The sequence below is a fragment of the Petaurus breviceps genome, unplaced genomic scaffold, assembly GCF_028583685.1.
Source record: "Petaurus breviceps papuanus isolate PSGF00001 unplaced genomic scaffold, PetGlider_PUasm1.0 90895, whole genome shotgun sequence".
NCBI lineage: Eukaryota > Metazoa > Chordata > Mammalia > Diprotodontia > Petauridae > Petaurus > Petaurus breviceps.
Window position 1 is genome coordinate 180,612 of NW_027187372.1, and position 16,101 is coordinate 196,712.

General features: G+C 38.8%; 1 protein-coding gene and 1 pseudogene across 2 annotated transcripts in view; both read left to right on the top strand.

Moving 5' to 3' along the window:
• XPR1 (xenotropic and polytropic retrovirus receptor 1) overlaps positions 1-16,101 on the top strand; it is a 230,753-nt gene that overhangs the window by 74,838 nt on the left and 139,814 nt on the right. The gene's annotated exons all lie outside the window — the stretch shown is intronic.
• LOC138151130 (zinc finger and BTB domain-containing protein 12-like) lies at positions 277-2,160 on the top strand (annotated as a pseudogene).

Consider the following 16,101-nt stretch of genomic DNA (forward strand, 5'->3'; position numbering starts at 1 on the left):
CAAATTTTCTCTCCCTCCCTCTCCTCCCTTCCCACTCCCTCCCCCATGGCAGCATGCAATCAAATATAGGGTCTACAGATACCTTCAAATTAAACATTAGTCAGGTTGTAAAGACGGATTATAACCAATGGAATGAACAATGAGAAGGAAGAAACAAAACCAAATGCAAAAGAGAGCAAGTAGTTTGCTTCGATCTGCATTCAGGCTCTTTATAGTTCTTTCTCTGGATGTGGATATCCCTTTCCATCATTAGTCTTTTGTCTTAGAAGACAATACATGTCTTCTAACCATGTATTGCTGAGAGGAGCCCAGTCTGTCAAAGTTAGTCATTATACATACATTGTGTCTGTAATTGTGTACGAAGTTCTCCTGGTTCTGCTCTCCTCACTCAACATCAGTTTATATAAGTCTCTCCAGGTAAATATGAAGTCCATCTGCTCCTCACTTCTTATAGCACAATAGTATTCCATTACATTCATATATCACAACTTGTTTAGCCATTCCCCAATTGATGGGCATCCCCTTGATTTCCAGATCTTTGCCACCACAAAAAGAGCTGCTATAAATATTTTTGTACATAAAGGTTCATTTCTCACTTCTATGATCTCTTTGGGATACAGCCCTAGAAGTGGTATTGCTGGGTCAAAGTGTATGCACTTTTTTATAGTACTTTGGGCATAAGTTCAGATTGCTTTCCAGAATGGCTGGATCAGTTCACAACTCCATTAACAGTGCATTAGTGTTCCAGTTTTTCCACATCCTTCAGAGACAACCCTTAATGTTGGCATAGCACCCCAGGGGGTGGTGAAGGCCTGCTATAGCCTGATAGAACCCACCAAAGGGGAGGGTCTGTCACTGTTTCCTGATCAAGTAGGGGAGGACATCACCCTAGGGCTGGGAGGTGGAATCCTAGCAGTAGCCAGTATGTCGCAGAGCAGTGGAGTTAGCAGGAGTGCTATACCAGGGAATTCCCCATTAAGAATCAAGTGTACCCTGTGTCCAGACGTGTTTCAGGGTGTGGAAAAGCTTGTGTTCCACATGAAATCTCAACACTTCATCTTCATGTGCCCTTGATGTGGGAAGCGGTTCAACAAAAGCAGCACCTTCAGCTGCCACATAAAGTGTCCACCGAGGTGTCAAATCACACTCCTGGGATATTTGTGGCAAGTGCTTCACACAGAAGTCTACCTTACATGACCACCTTGACCTGCACTGTTAGGCACAGCCTAATTATTGTGATGTGCACTTTGCCCATAAACCTGGCATTCAATGCCATCTCAAGGAGCAGCATGACAAGACTACAGCAGAGAATGGCCTTGATGCCAGTATATCAGAGTTGAATGCCCTCTTCTACTAATTGGAGTAGAGATAAGGAGGGAAGGGCATGGGGTGAGGAGAGAAGATTGCTGGTAGAAGGGAGTAAAGGATCCTCTCTCCCCAAATGGAGGGAGAAAGTTGAGAGGAACAAAGGGCTTTTCTATTTCTTTTTTTTTTTTTAACTGGCTTTTCTATTTCTTAAGAGAGTTAACACATATTCTTGGATTAAAGGTAGAGGTATTACAAAAAAAAAGCCATTGCTATGGTTTTCCTCAGGGAATAAGAGGTTAAACATTGCTGAAGGGATTATCAAACCTTTCATTGGGATGAGAAAAAAGAAAAAGTTCAAGTATTTTAAGGTGAAAGAACCCAGGGGAGAGGGAAAGCTCTTTTCTGGAAGAGGTTGATTATTGGGGTGAGAGCAGTGCCAGGATATAAGTAGTGAAAAAAGGAGAAAATGGTTTTATCATAAGGTAAGAAAATTATAGAGAAAACTATATCAGCTTAGTTGGGGTGGGGGTTAGGAATTGGAAAGAAATCTTGCCAAAGCAATACCTGTCTTTGGATGATAGTAGAGCGTGGGGAAACCTCTTGGGATAACAACTGTTAGGAGGAAAGGTTATCATCATGTCCCAGGAAAAAAAGGTAGAGAATGGTTTGTTTGGGGTTTTTTTGCTTGCTGGGGAGAATCAAAGAGGCAAGGGGGACAGGGCTTTTGTTTCAAGAGACAAAAAGTAACAAATGCAGGGGTGGCTAGGTAGCACAGTGGATAGAACACCAGCCCTGGAGTCAGGAGGACCTGGGTTCGGATTTGGCCTCAGACACTTAACATAAAATAAACTAGCCATGTGACCTTGGGAAAGTCACTTAACCCCAGTTGCCCTCCAAAAAGCAAAAAAAAAAAAAAAAAAAAACAACTAACGGATGTTGACAAGAAAGAAAAAGGGAGATGGACAGAAGCAGAATAGAAAAAAGAAGCATAAGGAGGAATAAAGTTAGAAGTTAGTAAGAAAAGTTAGGGACGGGACATGGGAGAAAGAAGAAAATACCTTGAGAAAGGCTCTTGGGGAGGAGAAGGAGAATAGCAAAGGGGAGGAAAAAAGAAGAGTGTGGTAGAGACATATACAGTATTTTTAAAGTAGTTTTCTGGAATCTGGGATCTGCTTTTATTTTCCACAAAATTAAAAAAAAAGTTTTTTCTTTAAAAGAAGATTTTTTTAAATTTTGAATAATTCTACCCTAGTCCAGCTTCTTTGGAGATTTAAAGTAGTCGGCATTTTTTGTTTATTTGCTTGCTTGGCTGTTGAACTGTCTCTTGGCAGGCAGTATTTGAAGCTAGTAGGGTGTGAAGCCTACCAAATGTTATAATGTAACTTTGGGAATAAGTATTTGTAAAGTGAGATTGAACTATGCAGTTGGTTTCCAGCATAGCTTTAGTCTCTCTTATTCTGTTAAATTCTAATCTTTTTCTAGACTCACATTAGTTTGTGGCTTATAGCATCCAGGATATGGAAAGAAAATGTTCACTGGTTCTTTATTATCATCACTGAGATTTAACTTTTTGTGTAGCTTTATATCATTTTACTCTAAAACATTTCTATTTTATCAGTATTGTTTTTTTATTTTGATTCATAGACACGATAGACTTCAAATAATTAAAAGTATATATGTTTAGTGGGTAATGGAGAGGTGTATGGTAGGTGTAAGCATACTACAACAAATAAGGAAATACAAAGAAGAACAAAGTGAAGGATGCCATCAAAGAAGTGTGATTAGAAAAGAACCATTGCAAGAGCAGGGGACGCCTCAGCCGGTGGACAGCCCGTGGCTTCCACTGACATCCTCAAGATCTCAGGGGACAGTAAGAAAGTCTGGCCCTCAATGTTAGATAGATCTCTTGTGGTGAATTTGTGGGAGGGTGTGGACAGGCACAAATAGATCCTTCAGGATAGACAGGCATGAATAGATTTGTGTTTTAGTTGGAGGCAATATCTATGTGGATGACAAGTAAATTTGAATATTTGGACGATTTTAATCCAGTGAGATACTATTAATTGAGTGTTTAGAAGAGATGTGTAAAGCACTTTCCAGATCTTAAAGGACTGTGTTAAGTAAGTGCTAGCTACTAATATTAGTTATATGATGGAATTAAATATATTTATTGGTTAGATTTACAGCTTTGTAAGTATAAGGACTTCCTTTGAATGTCGAAATATTTGATAGAAGTTATACTAGTAGTGTTTGTTGATTAAGAAAATATGACAAAAAGCTATGAACTTATATTTTAAATGAATTTGTATTTTAAAAGTTACAGTAGTATCTATGAATGCTCGAAAAAACAGCATTATATAAATGTTTGAAGTACATTATTTTTATCCACGGGAGATATATTTGCATATTTATAGATTTGCATGTGGCCTTTGAATACTCCTTGTAAAAAATGAATGAATGAAAAACACATTGTGATTACTATGAGCCAGGCACAGTGATACACACTAAAGTTATAAAAAAAAGGAAAAGCAAAATGATGCCTTGTCACAAGGAGGTTCAGTGAGGAATATAAGGTAGTGGTATGTGTGTGTGTGTATGTATGTATGTGTGTGTGTGTGTGTGTGTGTGTGTGTGGTGGTTTGGTCAAGAAAGAGTTGTTGAATGTAGTCATAGAGCAATTGATTGACATATGCCATTTCCAGTAATAGCAGTGTTGGCCAAGCAGCAGCAGTGTGGGGATCTGGGTTAGGGTGGAAATGATTACTTACCACCAGTCACAGCAACAGGGGCTTTGGACTGAAGTGACAGTGCCAGATTGAAGGATGATGCTGGAGCACAGGAACACAGAATGAAAATGGAATAGAATTGGTTCAAAATTGGGAACTATGGATAGGGAATTTAGGGCTTTAGTCAATAAAGAGAGAGGGAATGAATAACATTCCTCTCTGGAATATAAGCTGTTTGAAGGCAAAGACTATTTTCTTTTTCATTTTGCCTTTCTATTCCCTGTTCCTAACACTTTGCCTTGTGCATGTTACTTAATAATGTTTTGTTGAATTGAATTAATGTACAACAGTGGGTGAAACAGAAATCATGTGGTGCACAGCATTGGCTTTATGCTTTAGCAACTAACAATTGGTTAATCTGTGAAGCATTTACTGAGTACTTGGTGTTTGCTCATCACTGTATGTATCAACAATGCAATATTCACAATGCCTATGGTAACTATAAATATGCTAAAATGGTTATTAATCACAAAATATAACAGGCCCTCTACATGGGGAACAAAGCTAGAACATTTATTCAGATACCAGAAAACTGAGTCCCCAAAGCAGAAAGTCAAAGCCATCACAGTAGCTATAGAGTTGACACACATAGTTAATGCAGTAAACACCTACATTCTCAAGCCTTCAAAATAGAGCAGGCTACCTCAGGCAAAGGTCCTCCTCTTCTCACTCATGGCAACTGCTCAGCGTCCATGCAGCTCGCTCCCAGCAGCTCTGGTCCCCCACAGTTCTCCGCAGGAGTCCTTAGCAGGAATTCTGGCTGGCTCAAAAAAAAACCCAAACAACTGAGTTTGAGGGGCTGCTGCTGTCACCCCTGTGCTTTCAGTCAAGGCACTGACTCTAGCTTGGCTCTGGCTTCCTCTTGCCCCACCCCTTCCTGCTCCATAAACTCCAGCAAGTTTAAGATCGTCAAATACCATAACCATTACACTGCCCTAGGTGTGGTATCAATCAATCAATAAGCATTTATTAAGGGCCAGTTATACACCTGGCACTATGCTAAGCATTCTTGGTAAATAAGGAACAAATATTACACTTCAAAAGCTTGCAATCTGGGAGGAAAGACAAATGCACATAAGACCAATGCATTATAATGTGTAAAGTCTAACTCATGTTAGATTAGGGGTTTTTTAACCTGAGGTCTATGAACATGTTTTTGGGTTTTTTTAAATTGGTAGCTGCTGGCTTCATAGGCTTTACCAGATTGTCAAAAGGGGGAGTCCATGACACAAAAAGGTTAAGGATCCCTGGTTTAAGTGCTTCAAGAATTCAGGGAAGGATAACATCAGTAAGGGCTAAGGTAGATATGAAAGGCATTTTGGAAGACTTTCCATTTGAGCTAGGTCTTCAATGATGAATAACATAAGCTGAGTGCTTTTCCTGATACTCTATTTTCTTTTTTGAGCTATTTTCTAAAGGCGACTTTTAATATGGAGTTTTTGTAATTGAGACATTTTATATATATATATGTATATTATATATTTGCATATATGTATATCACACACTTATATATGTACAGATGTATACCACATATAATACAGTGTATATATAACTGTATATGTATGAGACATATTACACGTGTACACATACACATGTATGTGTCACATATATTTCAGATATATTTGTATATATATGATGGCTATATTTGTGAATTTTATGTAACCTAGATATCATTTGGTTTTCACCTCTTGCATATGATGAACCCAGATAGGGATTGGGGGAGATTCTTATATACAATCTTCCTTTTCCATCCCATTAGTATCTGATTTGGCCCTTCCACACAGTATCTGTGATTCATGCTTCCTGCCAAGGAGTACTTCAAGAACTTCAATATCTATTTTTCACTTTCCTTGTGCAGAGCTCTCAGTTGGATAACAACCAGTTAGCTATAGAATAAATTTTTTAACCCAGCAGAAAAATGTAAATCAAGCTTATACCTGAGCCTGTCAATCAGTAGGAAAACTTTCCTTACCATTTTAGAGGGCATGTCAGCCAGCCCTGTTTGGTATGTACCTTCCCTTGAAGTCCACATGACTTAATGAAAGGGTATGTTTCAGGTACTCAAAGTGATTTTCTGTTATGTAGATCCTTTTTTCCATTTGGGAGTGCACAAATGGTAGACTTCAGGTCACTCTTTAGATCTCAGCGAGCTGGGCACTACAGTTGGATTTCACCTTTTTTTTGTCAAGGCTCAGAATTTTTTTTTCTCTTTAGTTGAGGCTTGGTCTTTCTTGCCTTTGAACGTGTGGCTCTTCAAGCCTTTATTGTTGTTGTTAGTCCTTAGAAGAGGACCAGTGACATGGGGGGGGAGGGGTAGATGCCTTGACTTGCACATGAAATGGATTTAAGTAAGGCAGAGTTGTACAGTCACCAGCCTCACTCTCTCTTCCAAAGTCATCAAAGTATAGGGGCAAGAAGTCAGGATGACTGTCAGTGGCCTGGAATTCAGTGGATGACCTTGGCATCTTCATGTCTGACCAAGCTCTAAATGGTCCACAGAGCCTGCTTCAGCTGCCTTCATGGCTGTTGGAACAAACTGTTCTCATCAACCTATTCTGCCAGGGAAAGTCTTCACATGCTTGGGGTAGACATCCCTCTAACTCACCAGTGAATCTGAAACCTGATGTAGCCCATCTGCTGAGACAGTTTTACCAGGGTGTGACTGCCACACATGATACAGCTTCTTGGAGCTACATGAGCGAGTAGGGTGAGAGGTGAATACCAAAGTGGATGAGTTGTTAATCTACAGGATAAGTAGCCCTGAAAAGAGTTCAGCAAGCCCTCACACCAGAAGTGCTAGCCCTTCCTGAACACCCAGAACACCACTCTAGGAGCTGTAAGTACAGGACTTACAAAGAAAGGAAAAAGCAGTCTCTCCCTTCAAGGAACTCAAATCTTAATGGGGAAGACAATCTGCAAACAACTTTATACAAGTGAGATATTTTCATGGTAACTTGTAGTTAATATTCAAGGGAAGGCTTTAACTTAAAGAGGAAGACCAGAGACTTGTTGAAGGTGGGATTTGAGTTAAGGCTTGAAGCCAGAAAATGGAGATGAGGCAGGAGAGCATTCTAGGCAAGGGGACAGAAAACAAGAAGTCCTGGAGTGGGTAGAGGGAGTGTCTTGTTTAAGAAATAGTGAGGAGGCCAGTGCCACTAGATTGCAGAATAAATGGAAAACTGGAGAGATGGGAAGTGGCCAAACAGGATTTTATATTTGATCCTAAAGAGTGAGAGGGAGTCACTAGAGTTTATTGAGTTGTGGGGTGATATAATCAGAGCTGCCTTTTAGAAATATCAGTTTGACAGCTAAGTGGAGGGTGAACTGGAATGGAAAGGTATTTGTGGCAGGTAGACTAACTCTCAGGCTATTGTAGTAGTCCAGGCATGAGGTAATGGAGACTTGTGCCAAGTGGGAATGTTTAAGGGGTATATGTGAGAGATGGTACAAAGGTAGAAACAACAGGATTTAGCAGGATTTACCATTTTTGGATATATGGGGGGAAAGGGGACTGTGTGTGAGAGATAGTGAGTTGTAGTAAAGTCAAGCACAGGCAGCTTCCCAGAGGGCTACTGCTGTGAACAGCTTCAAGGTTCTGATTACATAGTATAGTGAACACTATTTATTCAGTAACAAATTAAGGCAAAACATTCACAGAAATCAAAATACAGCATTCACAGTGTTACAGATTATCACTAAAATAGCCACATAGTTTCCACCAATGTGGTCACATAGTTTTGAACAAAGTACATTCATTTAGTCACTCAGTCACAAAGTCCTTAATTCAGTCATTCAATCACTTAAGGAGGCAAGCCTCCTTAATTCAATCACTCCATCATTTAGTAACTCAATCACCCTTAAGACCTCCTTAAGGGACACAAAGTACAATAGTCAAGGTTCTCCACCATGGGGGGCAATTAAGTTACAATAGCTTCATCAGTCACTACGCAGTACCCTCTTAAGGGGTAGTGGAAAATACACAGGTCATCCACCCCTCAGTCACAAGTAAGTTACAATTTTATCAGTCACTATTCAGTGTCCATGGAGAGATCTTTTCCTCTTGACCCGGGGTAGTCTCTCAGCTTCCTTGGATCTCCTTCCATGGTCCCATTTCCTACCTGGATTCATTAAACTGTCACCTGGGTTCAAAGGCAGACAGCTTCCAGTTCCTTGTTCAGCTCTCCATGCAGTTTCTGTTCCACACTGAAGCTCACAGTGTCCAGTCCACCTTAAATCCTTCACAGCCTCTGTTCCAGGGAAGTCAAGGCTTAACAAAGACACAAAGTACCCACATCACAGTCATGCTTCCTCTGACAGCTCTGGCCAGCCCTCAGAAGTCTTTGACAGCTCTAGCTGGCCCTTGGAAGTCTTCAGCAGAAGTTTCAGCTGGTTCCCAGAATCAAAATCCCTTCATCCAGGTTCTCAAAATAAAAATCATTCTCTCCATCCTGGGCCTCTCTTCCTCAGCCTCCAGAACCTGGCTCCAAGAAGATCTGAAATTCCAGCTAGGGCTTCTTCTTATATACCTATTAGTTCCTCCCTGTTCTGCCCCTTCCTGTTACATCAGCAACTTCTTGTTACATTAGCAACAGGGGTTCATACCTTTTGTTTTTTAACAGAGGCTTGATCTAATTAATCTCAAACTAAGTGCTAAGTACCTGTTAGAGCTTGCCAATACAAAGGGATCAAATTACATTACTATTTTAGGAGTCAAGGATGACACCTAGCTTGTGAACCCAGGTAACTAGGTAGATAGTGGTATCCTCATCAGGAACAGGGAAACTAGGAAGAAAGGAGAGTTTTAGGTGAAAGAGAATGTGATCAACGTGGGACATGTTGAATCTAGAATTTCTGTGGGACATCCAGTTCTACATGTTTAGTAGACATAGAAGTTAGATTTGAAATAGAGAATCTCTGTCTTTTTTTATGTGATTCAGTTTGAGGGCAGCTCCTCAGTGGTTATCTATAAAGATCATGTGATAATCAGGTTTCTATGTGTACTGTAGTGTTTCTGTCCACATCTTCTCAGATATTCAGTTAACAGTTCCCTGTGATTAGGAAGAGGGGGAGGGGCACATGTTTTACAAACAGTTCAATGAGAACATATTACAAAAAGTTCAACAGACTTCAAATTTAAAGTTAAATTTAAATTTAAGTTAAATTGCAACTCTGTGCAGGCATTATGCGCAAGATCAGTACTCAGAAACAGATATAAAAGTGAGATGGTTCCTGCCCTCAGGGAACTACATTCCACATTATTCTGTAATGTATAGCTTTTTAGTAGATATGATCTCATAGATCTGACTGATGTAGCCTCATTGCCTTAATATGAGCATATATAGCACCTCCCATGTCACCCCCAAACGTAAAGATTCCTAAATTGACTTCTTTGTGTCTTTTCTCCTGGGAGATTTTATTACCATGGTGTATTCAGTTTATTAGAGAGGAAGGTGGAAGGGATCCCTAAGGCTAATTTTAAAGAACATCTAGAAGGTGAATATTATAGTATTAATTACTCAGAGATTATTTAAAGGAATGTATTAAAAATCATTCCAGGAACCCCTTCAGTTTGTACTGTTACATCTGCTGAAATTCCAAAAAAAAAAAACAAAAGCATTAACTCAACATTGCTGGCATATTTATGGTGATACTTAGTTAGCTTATTTGCTTATGGAACATACTTCTTTCTTGTGCCCCACTGACTCCACTCTGTACTATCATGTTCTTTTTGGCACCATCTTCAAAACTTTGCTATCAAGTTTGTCTACCTGTGTCTTACCACCTAGTAATTTTGTTTCATTTAATTAGTGAGTTGTCTCCATAGTATAATCCCATTTTGCAGTCTTTAATTATAGTAAATTTTATAAAATATCTTTATTATGCATATTACTATTTCATTTTAGTAAACATTACCATAGCTATGAAAGATAGCTGTCTTTTTCAAGATGGAGCAATGGATCTGTGTTAAATTTAGAGATTGCTGTTTTTAAAAAGTGAAAACATCTTTCTGTAGGTTTTCTTCCAAGGAACGGCTTAAGGTATATGGTCACAATTTCCAATTACAGTCTTATGGGATTAAAAAAAATAACACAGTCTTTAATTCATAATAAGTCAACACCAGTACAATGGAATTTCCTGTATTAGAAGAATATTATGTCCTATAAGTTTTGGATTTTGAAAAATTTGGTTGGTCAGAGAATTACTCTATTAAATTCTGATATGATAGAGAATTTGGTTTATACATAGGGATTGACAGTGTGTGGCACAGGCTTTATTTTTTCTTTTTGAATACTTTAATTGTTGTGGTTTGCCTGCCTCAGGTATCTCCCCATTCCTGTCCATCCTCTATTCAGCCACCATAAATTATTTTCCTAAAGTGCAAGTCTGACTCTATCTCCTCCTCCCCTTTCCCCCAAATTAACTTCAGTGGTCTCCCTATTTGCCTCTAGGATGAAATCCAAAGTCCTCTTTTTGGCCTTCAAAACCCTCAATAACCTAGCTCCCTTCTACCTTTCCTGTCTTTTTATACCTTCTTGCTATGTACTGTTTGATTCAATGACATTGGCCCTCATTCGTCCTATGGAACACTCCAACTCTTGGCTACAGGCATTTCCTCTGTCCATCTTACTTGACTAGAATATTCTCCCTTCTCATTTCTACCTCTTTTCTTTCTTGGTTTTCTTTAAATCCTCCAGGAATCCTTTCTTCTGTAGGAACCCCTTTCCCAAGCCCTCTTAATTCTAGTACCTTCCTTTATTTCCTATTTATACTATATTCATCTTGTTTTTACACATTTGTTTGTTTGTTGTCTCTACAATTAGATTAGGTCAGGATTGTCTTTTGCTTCTTTTTATATGCCTAGTGCTTAAGGCACAGTGACTGGCATATAGTAGGAGATTTAGCTGGAAAGCAGATGGTAATCCTTCTTTAAAGTCATTTCCACTGATAAAACTATATCAGTTTCTGATGTTGAGCCATTTAACAGTGTCAAGGGTACCAAGTATCTCCACAGAGGTTGCTTCCCAGGGTGATGATTGCCCTATGCATAGCAGTTGGTTGACAGTTGATGGGGATGGCTGCCTCCTTTATAGGACTCTTCCCATATTATGACTGTGAGGACTGAGCTTGAAGCCAAGATAAGTGGGTGTGCTGCCACCATTTCTGTTCGGCAGTTGGTAAGCAGTTGTTGGTGGTGATGGGCAAGGTAGGCACTTTCTTCACAATGGTTTCTCCCCTCAAGGAAGACTGTGAAGGCTGGGATAGAAGCAGGTCTGGTAGTTTTGTGGATACTGCTGTTCCCAAGGCTCTTGGGTTCAAAGTTCTGGGCTGTCTCCATGGTTGTTTTAGGAGGAGATGGTGTTGATGGTAGTTTGATTTACCTGGTGCATCCTTCATCTCACTTGCCTCTTATGGTACACACCTGCTATTTCTTGGTTATCAGACCTTTATGAGAGATGTTTGCTATACATATTTTCCCACCTAACTGTTTCTCTTCAATTTCTAGCTGCATCAATTCTGATCGTACAAAAGCCTTTGAATTTTCTGTACTTTAAATTGTCCATTTTCTCATCCATAACTCCCTTCTATCCCTGGTTTAGTTAAGAATTCTTTCTCTAGCTGTCTTTCTTAAAAGTGCCTAATCTTTCCTCTGAGCTTTTGCATTTAGATCAGGGATCTATTTTAAGGGGGTTTTGTTTTTGCCTTTTTTGATGGTGATAATTGGTGTAAGATACTGGTTTAAACTTTATTTCAACCTTCCAAGCTCCCCTTTAAATTTCTCAGCAGTTCTGGGAAAGCCCCCTCCCCCCCCAATCTGGTAGACTAGATGGTCTCTAACATCTCTTCCAGATCTAGAGCTAGCATCCTGTAGTCTTTACCCCACTATTTGGCATCCTTGGGTTTATTGAACTTTAGGCTAATATATTCATTAGCTTCTGGGTCTTAGGGAATTTAGAGCTAGGAGGAACTTTGGAGGGGATGGAGTTGAACCCCTTCATTTTACAGATGAGGAAACTAAGACCTAGAAGAAAGTTAAATGACTTGCCCAGGGTCACAATAATAAATGTCTGAAGTAGAATTTGAACCGGTGTCTTCCTGACTTCTAAGCCTAGGACTTTCTCTAATACCCATGCTGCCTCTCTGGAGTCGTCAAGGGGGCTAATTTTTAGTGACAGACCAGTATTTACTTAGCACTATAATTATAATGGTAGAATCAACTCATTGTTAATATGCTTAGGACCTAATTCGCTGAATTATAATTGCATTTTACAGTACTACAAAATGTAGATGAATACGTTGTGTTTTGACAAGTTCAGAATTCCTCTTCACCAGTTACTGGAGTCTAATTTGTCTGTTTACATATTTATACCACACAATTTGAATGTAGCCTTAAGTACTTTGAGTATATCAATAATATTATATAATTTTACAATAATGCATGTGGTCAAGTGACTTACCCCCAGGTCTCTACCTCAAATTAGGGCAAATGATTGTACATTACTGCACAACTACTTGTTCTTCAGTAAGTTTCTTCTATGCCATATAATTCTGCAGAATCAAGAAGAAATCTTACTCTTGATATATGTAATTTTCTTTTAGAATTTAGCTTATGGTTTAACATGTTTAGTATTCTGCTGATTAACCATTTGAACTACTTAAAAATCTTTGAGCCTCATTTTCATCTTAATTAGCACAATCACAGTTTTGAAAGGAACCTCAAAGGTTATCTAGTCTAATCCTCATCTGTAGAGATCCACTATAAAACATTCTCACCAAGTAATCATTCAGCCTCTATTTGAAGTCCTCAAATATATCTCCTAAAGTAATAGCTCATTACACTTTGACAAATTGTTAGGAAGTTTTTCTTGATATTATATTAACTCGATCTCTGAGGTCCTCTTGAGATTTGTAATTCTCTGAAGCTGTGCTTTATGCAGCATATGCATCATCAGAAATTATAGACAATATGTGGGCATAGTTGTGCAGGGTATTACAGGTATGCTAGAATATATATACATATATACACATAGTATATATATATACATATACATAGATACATACATACACATATTCCAGAAAAGTTGCATATGAAATTGTTCCTTGTGGAACCCTTTCAAGCATATCAGTCAATAATCCTTTTAAAACACTCATTATAAATAAGAGCTGGGGATGCAAAGAACTGTTAAAACAATCTTTGCCATCATGGAGTTCACATTCTAGTAGAGGAGATAGCATGTAAATAACTAGGTACATATAAAATATATACAGAGTAAATGGGAGGTCATCTCAGTGGAAAAGCACTTGGGGGGGGGGGAGAGACACTGTTTGATAAATGGGACCAAGAAAGGCAAACTGCCTAGAGAATTTTGAATTAAGTTTTGAAGGAAGCCAGGAAAACAAGTAATGGCAGTAAGATGGAACAGCATTCCAGGCATGGGGGACAGCCAGTGCAAATACAGGAGGAATGGAGTGTTGTGAGGGTTTAAGAAGATTAGAAAGATAAAAAGAGTCAAGATTGTGAAGATCTAACTAACCATGTCACCCCCCCCCTATTCAGTGAACTCCAGTGCAGTCTCGTAGTGGGTAAAGAGCCCAGCCTGGAGTCAGGAAGACTCATCTTCTTGAGTTCAAGTCTGACCTTGGACACTTACTAGCTGTGTGACCCTGGGCAAGTCACTTCACCTTGTTTGCCTCAGTTCCTCATCTGTAAAATGAGCTGGAGAAGGAAAAGACAGACTACTACAGTATCTTTGCCAAGAAAACCCCAAATGGGATCACAAAGAGTCAGACATGACTGAAATGACTGAATAACAACAATTCCTGATCAGATATATAAAATTTTCTGTTTGTCACTCAGAACCCTTCATAACCACCACTCTGCCTTTCACTTTTCCAGTCTTTTTTATTCCTTACTTCCTGGCTGTTCCATCATGCCTAGAACTCTCTTCTTCCTCTTCTCTGCTTATTTAATTTCCTGACTTCCTTTAGGTTCCAGCTAAAATCCCATCTTCTTCAGGAGCTCTTTCTCTCCCACGTTGGTGTCTTTCCTGAGTTGCTTATGGCCAGCACGTCTGTACATGTTTGTTTGCATGTTGTGTCTCCCTCGTTAGATTGTGAGCTCCTTGAGGGCAGGGACCCGGTGGTTTGTTTGGTTTTGTTTTTTTTGCCTTTCTTTGTATCTCTAACACTTAGCACACAATGCCTGGCATACATACAGCAGGTACTTATTAAATGTTTATTGATTTACTGACTGACTGATCTTTAACAGTCAAAGAGAGAATTTTGTATTTGATCATAGACATCATAATAAGTCACTGAAGTTTGAGTACGGGAGCCATAATGCTGACCTATATTTAAGAAAGATCACTTTGGCAACTGAATGAATTTTCTGTTGGAGTGGAGTGAGACTTGAGCCAAGACAGTCATCAATTAAAAGGCTGTTGCAGTAGCTCATGTCATCATAGGTGTATTGGGAACAACATTTCAACTGACCTTCACTTTTATATGTATTTCTACTTCCTTGTCTCACTTTCAGTTTTTAAAAATAGTTCTTTAGCTCATTTATCTTGCAGTTTATCTAAGGAAATAAGTTTATCTAAGATTTATGAAAACTAGTTAACACTTTATTCAGTACTAAACATAATCTGAACAAAGAGGCAAGGCCTTGCACATAGTTAGGAAGTTTTAAAAAAATAAATTTTATTGGTTTTTTTTTTTTTGTGGGTGTTTACATCCCCTCCATTTCCTGATGTTTCCTTCCCATTTTTACTCCCATAATTCCTTATAACAAAGGATGAAAAAAAATAATTTCACAGGACTAGACAATATAGTAAAGAATTCTGATAGCTTATGCAGTATTCCACATCCATAGATCCTTACCTCTGCAAAGCAGTTAGAGTAGGTGCCCTCTTATATCACCAGGTACATTGTTGAAGCAATTGTATATATTGTTTTCCTGGTTCAGCTTACTTCATAATGTATCAATTAAAAGAAGTTTCTCCATGTTTTTCTAGTATTTGTATCCATTGTTTCTTACATAATAATATTTCTTTCCTGAGCTATTTTCTATTTGATAGACATCAACATCTTCTTATTCCCCTTAATTCCCTTTACTTCCCTTATTCCCCTTATAAACCCCCCCCCTTTTTTTTTGCTACTATAAAATGTACTTTGGTATAGAGCCATTCTTTTTGATGTTGACTTCTTTTGGCTATGTGTCTAGCAATGGAATCATTGACTGTAGATATTTTAGTCACTTTTTTTGTAGCATCCCAAATTTCCCAGACTGGCTGGACCATATCATAGTGTCACCAACAATGCATTCATGTGCCCATCTTTCAATATCCCCTCATTCATAGAATTGCAGTCTTTGCTAATTTACTGGTATAAAGTGAAGCCTTAGAATTTGGATTTGCAGTTGTCTCTTGATTAGTGATTTGGAGAGAAGGGGGAATTTTTGGGAGATGTTGCAAAAGTGAAATTGACAGGCTTTGGCAGCAGATTGAACTGAGCGATGATGAGGAATTGAGGATGTCAAGTAGGTTGTGAGCTAGAAATGGACTGTATTGCCACTTAAAGTAATAAGGAAGGTAGGAAGAAGGGAGAGTTTATGAAGATCATTGAATCCTAATTTGGACATGTTGAATTTAAACCGTCTACTGAATATCCAGTTTGAGATGTCCAAAAGGCAGTCAGAAATGTGAGATTGGAGGTCAGCAGAGAGGCAGGAGCAGACTAGATTAGACTTGAGAAGGGTCAGTATAGAGTTGGTAATTAAATCCATGGAAACTGATGAGATCTCCAAGTGAAATAGTATAGAAAGAGAAGAGGACAGGACTTTGTGAGAAAACTACAGTTAGAAAGCATGATCTGGATGTGGAGGCTGAGAAGGAACAGTCAGGTAGGATAGGTAGGAGGAGATCCAGGAGAGAGTAGTGTTCCCAAAAACTTGGAGGACAGTAAATATCAAGATGGAGAGAAGGATCAGCAGTGTCACAGGCTTCAAAGA